This window comes from Orycteropus afer, unplaced genomic scaffold, assembly GCF_000298275.1.
Source record: "Orycteropus afer afer isolate SDZICR_OR568_19922 unplaced genomic scaffold, OryAfe1.0 scaffold00457, whole genome shotgun sequence".
NCBI lineage: Eukaryota > Metazoa > Chordata > Mammalia > Tubulidentata > Orycteropodidae > Orycteropus > Orycteropus afer.
The window spans coordinates 695439-702528 of record NW_006922044.1 but is presented as its reverse complement, the minus strand read 5'-3'; the positions used below and the strand labels follow the sequence as shown (position 1 = coordinate 702528).

Below are 7090 nucleotides of genomic sequence, written 5' to 3'. Positions count from 1 at the left end.
TCTACTTACTCATATTCTGTTCCTCAGACGTCAAAACCTGTAACTCTGATTTACATTGGTCCAAATGCTATTTTTTGCAGCTTAATTTCAAGGATTTGGGCAAAAATTGGGAGGATGCCACGGCAATGTCTATTTCACCAGAGGTGTGTGATAAACTATGTTAAGCAGGTAGAAAGTGTGTGGCATTGCTCTGGAGCCTAATTGACACTGACTGTGAAATAAAACTTTTGTTATAATTGTTTGGTGTTATAATCATCTCTGTTTAGAAGAAAGCATAACAACCAACATCCTTGTAATTAAGATTTCAGTTAATCTTGTTGTTGTTGTTATGTGCCTTTAAGTCGGACCCGACTCATAACGACCCCTCCTCTTGTTTCCGAGGCAGTATCACTATGGGAGTAGATTGCCCAACCTTCCTTCCAAGGAGTGGCTGGTGGGTTTGAACTTCCAGCCTTCTGGTTAGCAGTCAAATGCCATAGGCACTATGCTACCAAAGCTCCTTCAATTAATGGAGATTTTACTAAAATATGAGCCTTAGGGGTTCTAAGGAAAGTGGCCCCTGCTGAGAGGGAGCTTTATTGGGGGGATCTCATGCCTTTTCTCTCTGTGTTAGACAGGACTATGAAGAGCTAGAAAAACAGCTGAAAGAAGTATTTAAGGAACGAAGCACCATCCTCCGTCAGCTAACAAAGACATCAAGAGAACTTGATGGAATTAAAGTCAACCTTCAGGTAAGATGAAAGCTCATTTTCTCAGAAGCAAAGGACAAATTCACTTGATTTGTCTCAGTGGATTAATATGTAAAGAGTCTTGCATTTTTAAACAGTTTTGAATATATTTCTGGGCTCAACCATAGCAGTTATTATTTATTATTATATGAGCTTTGAAACGAAATGTCATTTGAAATTCAGTCTGAGAATATGTGGTTTGCAAATACAGGAGAGAAAATTGTGTGCTCGGCAAAGCCATCAATTCCTCACAGCTTCTGAGATCAATTTGACCTCTGTGATTTTCATATTATAAACTGATGAAAACTAATTATGATCAAGTGTTAAATGAATATAGGAATGAACTCCAGAAGAAAATTTTAAATTCCCTACAGGATAGTTCTGAAGATTCTTTAATAAACCTCATTATGGAGATGGATAAATGCCTTAGAAGAGAGAATATCATTTGTGAAAATATATTAGACTTTCTGAAGTCTCAATCAAAAAAAATAAATAAATAAAAGCTCAAAGCCAAGATCTATACCTGATAAGAAAAGTTTTAAAACCATCTGATATTATTATTATTATTATTTTATATTCAACTTAAACATTACATTTATTTAATACCTACCATGTGCTGTTTTTTCTTGGTTTGGTGTGCTAAGAGATTTGCATATGTTTTCCAACTTAATTTTCATAACACACCTATTAAACCAATAACCATGGAGTCATTTTCTACTCATAGCAACTCTATAGAACAGAGTAGAACTGGCCTCGTAGAGTGTCAAAGGCTGTAAATCTTTATGGAACCAGACTGCCACGTATTTTTCCCAAGGAGTGGCTGGTGGGTTTGAATTTCTGAACTTTGGTTAGTAGCACAGTACTTTAACCAGAGAACCACCAGAGCTTCTTAACATATCTATTGTTGTTGTTGTTGTTATGTGCCGTCGAGTCAAACCTGACTCATAGCGACCCCTCCTTGGGTTTCCGAGGCGGTATCACTACGGAAGTAGGATTGCCCAACCTTCCTTCCGAGGAGTGGCTGGTGGGTTTGAACCGCCAGCCGTCTGGTTAGCAGGCAAGTGTCTTAGCCACTATGCTACCAGAGCTCCTTAACATTAGGTAGGTAATATAATTGTTATTTTTTTTATGTTGAACATGTTTAACCAGGCTTAGAAAAGGTAAGTTATTTCTAAACACCATAGAGTTTCTTGGTTCTCTCAGGGCTGTCAAAACATAGTATGAAAAAGTGAGGCTTCAATGTGTGCAGAGAATACTGCTGCCTAACAAGTGCTTGGGTGAAAAGAATTTTATTATTTCACTGTTTTGGAGTCTAGAAGTCCATATCCAAGTGAGAGCTGGCTATGGAGGTCTGGAAAAGGTAGAGAGGCTGGGAAGTGGGAGTGGAGTGGTTTGGAACAACTAAGGAAGACAATCTTGTCTGTCAGTGTCATACCATAGCTTGCATGTTGCTGTGAGGCTTGAGGCTGTGCCACCAATGTTTCAAATACCAACAAGATTACCCGTGGTGGACAGGCTTCAGCGAAGCTTCCAGACTAAGACAGACTCAGAAGAAGGAAGAATCCATCCACTTCTCAAAGAATTGACCAGGAAAAACCTTATGAATAGCAGTGAAACACTGGCTGATATACTGTTGAAAAACTGTATGAATAGTCCTGTAATATTGTCTGATATAGTGCCAGAAGATGAGCCCCTCAGGTTAGAAGGCACTCAAAATATGAAAGAGTTGCCTCCTCAGAGTAGAACCAACCTTAATGATTTGGATGTAGTAAAGATTTCAGGACCTCCATTTGCTGATGTGGCATGACAAAAAATGAGAAGACACAGCTGCAAATATCTATTAATAATCAAACATGGAATGTATAAAATATGATTCCAAGAAAAGTGGAAGTTGTTGACAATGAAATGGAATGCATAAAGACTGATATCCTAGGCACTAATGAGCTGAAATGGACTGGTTTAGGCCATTTTGAATCAGACAACCATATGATCTAATGTATTGGAAATGACAAATTGAATGGTGTGGCATTCATCATCACAAAGAATGTTTCAAGATCTATCCTGAAGTACAGTGCTGTCAGTGATAGGATAAGATCCATACTCCTACAAGGAAGGCCAGGAGCTCTGGTGGTGTAGTGCCCAAGGCATTTGACTTCTAACTAGAAGGCTGGGAGTACAAACCCACCAGCTACTCCTTGGGAGGAAGGCTGGGTAGTCTGCTTCTCTAAAGATACCACCTTGGAAACCCAAGGAAGGGTTGCTAAGAGTCAGATTTGACTCAATGGCAGTGAGGTTTTTTATTTATTTATTACAAAGAAGGTCCTTTAATACTAGTAATATTCAAATTTACACATCAACCACCAAAACCAATGATGAGGAAATTGAAGATTTTTACCAATATATGTATTCTGAAAATGACTGAACATGAAATCAAGATGTGCTGATTATCACTGGTGATTGGAATGCAAAAGTTGAAAGCAAAGAAGAATTACCAGTAGTTAGAAAATAGGGCCTTGGTGATAGAAATGTTATTGGATATCATATAATAGAATTTTGTAAGACCAACGGCTTATTCATTGCAAATACTCTTTTTTCAAGAACACAAAGAGTGACTATACGTGTGGACTTCAGAAGATGGAGTGCACAAGAATCAGATTGACTACATCTTTGGCAAGAGGTGATAGAGAAGCTCAGTATCTTCAGCCAAAACAAGGCCAGAAGTTGATTCTGGAACAGACCATCAACTGTTCATATGCAAGTTCAAGTTGAAGTTGAAGACAATTTTAAAAAGTCCATGAGAGCCAAAATATGACCTTAATTATATCCCTTCTGAACTTAGAGACCATCTGAAGAACAGATTTGATGCACTGAACACCAATGACTGAAAACCAGAGGAATTGTGGAATGATATCAAGAGCATCATCCATGAAGAATGCAAAAAGTCATTAAAAAGAGAGAAAAGGAAGAAAAGTCCAAAAAAGAAATGTGAGAAAAAACTCTGAAACTTGCCCTTGAATGTAGAGTAACTAAAGCAAATGGAAGAAATGACAAGATAAAAGAGCTGAACAAAAGATTTCAAAGAGCAGCTCAAGAAGACAAAGTCAATTTTTATAATGAAATGTACAAAGACCTGGAGATAACATGCCAAAAGGTAAGAACACACTTGTCATTTCTCAAGCTGAAAGAACTGAAGAAAAAATTTAAGCCTCAAGTTGCAATTTTGAAAGATTCTATGAGCAATATATTGAATAATGCAGGAAACATTAAAAGAAAATGGAAGTAATACACAAAGTCACTGTACCAGAAAGAATTGGTTGATGTTCATCCATTTCAAGATGTTGTATATGATCAAGAACCAATGGTAGTGAAGGAAGAAGTTGAAGCTGCACTGAAGGAATTGGCAAAAAAACAAAGATCCAGGAATTGATGGAATACCCATTGAGATGTTTCAACAAAGAGATGCCATGCTGGGGGTACTCATTTGGCTATGCCAAGATATTTGGCATTCCAGTCATCTGGCCAACTGACTGGAACAGATCCATGTTTGTACCAATTCCAAAGAAAGGTGATCCCACAGGATGTGGAAATTATTGAACAATATCATTAATATTCCACACAAGGAAAATCTTACTGAGGATAATTCAAAAATGGTTGCAGCATTATATTGACAGAGATGCAAGCTAGATTCAGAAGAGGACATGGAAGGAGGGATAACATTGCTGATGTCAGATGTATCTTGGCTCAAACCAAAGAATACCAGAAAGATGTTTATTTGTGTTTTATTGACTTAGCAAAACCATTTGATTGTGTGGATCATAAAAAATTGTGGGTAACTTTGAGAAGTCTGGGAATTCCAGAACATTTAATTGTATTCATGAGAAACCTGTACGTAGACCAGGAGGCTGTTGTCCAAACAGAATAAGGGGACACTGCATGGTTTAAATTCAAGAAGGGAGTGCATCAGCATTGTATCCTTTCACCATATGTATTCAATCTGTATACTGAGAAAATAATCTGAGAAGCTGGATCATATGAAGAATGTGGCCTCAGGATTGGAGGCAGAATCACTAGTAACCTGTAACACACTGATGACACAATTTTGCCTGCTGAAAGCGAGGATGACTTGAAGCACTCCCTAGTGAAGATTGAAGAATACAGTCTGCAGTATGGATTACATCTCAATATAAAGAAAACAAAAATCCTCACATCTGGACCAATAAGCAGCATCACGATAAATAAAGAAAAGATTGAAGTTGTCAAAGACTTCATATGACTTGGTTCTACAATCAACACCAATGGAAGCAGCAGTCAAGATATCAGACACCAAATAGCATTGGGCAAATCTACAAAAGACCTCTTTCAGGGCTGAAGAGCAAAATATCTCCTTGAAGACTAAGGTGCTCTGGACCTAAGCCATGGTATTTTCAATCACCTCATATGCATGTGAGACGTGGACAATGATTAAGGAAGACCAAAGAAGAGTCAATGCTTTTGAGTTGTGGTGTTGGTGAAGAATACTGAAAGTACTATGAACTGCTAAAACTAACAAATCTGTCCAGGAAGAAGTGCGGCCAGAATGCTCCTTGGAATTAAGAATGACCAGAGTTCTTCTCACCTACTTTGGTCATGTTTTCAGAAGGGACCATTCCCTGGAGAACGATATCATATTTAGTAAGTGGAAGGTCAACAGAAAAGAGGAAGGCCCTCAACAAGATGGATTGACCCAGTGGCTGCAATGATGGACTCAGGCATGCAGGGATCATGGGGCTGGTGAAGGACTGGGCAGTGTTTTATTCCATTGTACATAGGGTCGCTATGAGTTGGAGATGATTCAAGGCCACCTAACAACAGCAACAACAACAGAAGTCCATACCAGGGTCTTGGCCATGTCTATTCCTTTTGGGGGCTTTAAAAGAGAAACTGTGCCAAACCTCTCTAAGTTGAGGTAGCTGTTGTAATCTTTGGCATGAATGTGCCGCATTCATGTGCTATGTTATATGTGGCAACTCCCTTTCATGTGACATGGGATCTCTCTTCTCTCTGTATGTATAATTCTGTTTCCCCATCTGTCCTCTTTTTTTATTATAAACTACTCAGAAGTGATTAAGATCGAGACTCATCCTCCTCCTGTTAAGTGAAAACATATGCAAATCAAACCCTAGTGCCTTAAATAAGTTCACATTCTCAGGGACAAGGATTTTGTACTTCAGTGTATCTTTTTGAGAGATGCAATTCAATCTATAACAGAAAATGAAGTCAGAGTTGAAATGGAAACAGTCTGGCTCCTGAATCTGTCTCTTATTCACTGCACTATACTCTTTCTGACCTATGTGGGGTCCCTATTGTCCACATTATTTACCTTAGCTTTTTATTGTTCTGTTGATTGTGATATGATGATGGAGAGCATGATGAAGTATCAGTAATTACTGTAGCTAGTTGAACATAGTCAGGGTCTTATACTAGGTATTTTCCCCATATTTTTAATTTAATTTTCACAAGAAGACTATCCTGATTATTATTAGTCTCATTTCATAGGTGAGAAAACTGAGTTATAGAAAGGTTAAGAAATGGTGAGCACAGAGACAGTTTGTTCAAAGAGCTGATATTTGAATGTAAAGTCTAAGCTGTTGTGCCAGAGTTATATTACAATTTGAGAACATGGAAATAAGAAAGAAAAAACAGATCATCCACATTCCAGTGGGACACAGACACAGGTAGCAAGATGATGAAGGCACAGAAATAAAAGTGCTTTGATGGAAATGGGAAAGCATATTAAAAAAACATTGTCTAGGAAGTGATTAGAGTGAAGGGTGTTAAAAATGGTTTCCATAGGGAGCTAATGCCTAAGGTGCACCTTATCAATTCACCAAGTGAATAAGAGTTGGGAAAATATTCAAGGCATGTACACATTGTCATAGACATGAAACACCTGGCACATTGAGAGCACTGCAAGTACAAGGTGACATGCTCAGGACTGTTAGTGTGTACAACATTCCCAGGGCATATGGTCTCTTTATGTCAATAGCCCAGGTCAAGATATTTAATCATAGTGTAGAATATTGTTCGGTAAGTATAAAATTTAATGCATTTAAATCTTCTGAAAAAATAATCCTGCCACTAAAAGTGGTTAAAATTTTAAGTGTCTTTTGTGTGTCAGCCATTGTGCAGTGTGTTTTTTATTTTATATCTTTTTAAATTCTATGAATAATCTGACCACATTAATATATTATTTACATTGTACAAATGAGGGAAAACATCTCAATTAAGATGCAGAAATTGCTCAATGTCCTACATTTAATAAACGGTAACTCCATTTTTCAAACTCATATTTGAATAACTCTATAGTTATATGTATATTATAT

At 37.6% G+C, this 7090-nt stretch overlaps 1 protein-coding gene across 1 annotated transcript in view; it reads left to right on the top strand.

The window, feature by feature from the left end:
- Window positions 1-617: 617 nt before the first annotated feature.
- The window catches only part of LUZP2 (leucine zipper protein 2), a 412454-nt gene continuing 405981 nt past the window's right edge, over window positions 618-7090 (top strand). Inside the window, exon 1 of the mRNA XM_042782748.1 lies at window positions 618-731. The gene's annotated coding sequence lies outside the window, so the exon portion shown is untranslated. The remainder of the gene's footprint in view (window positions 732-7090) is intronic.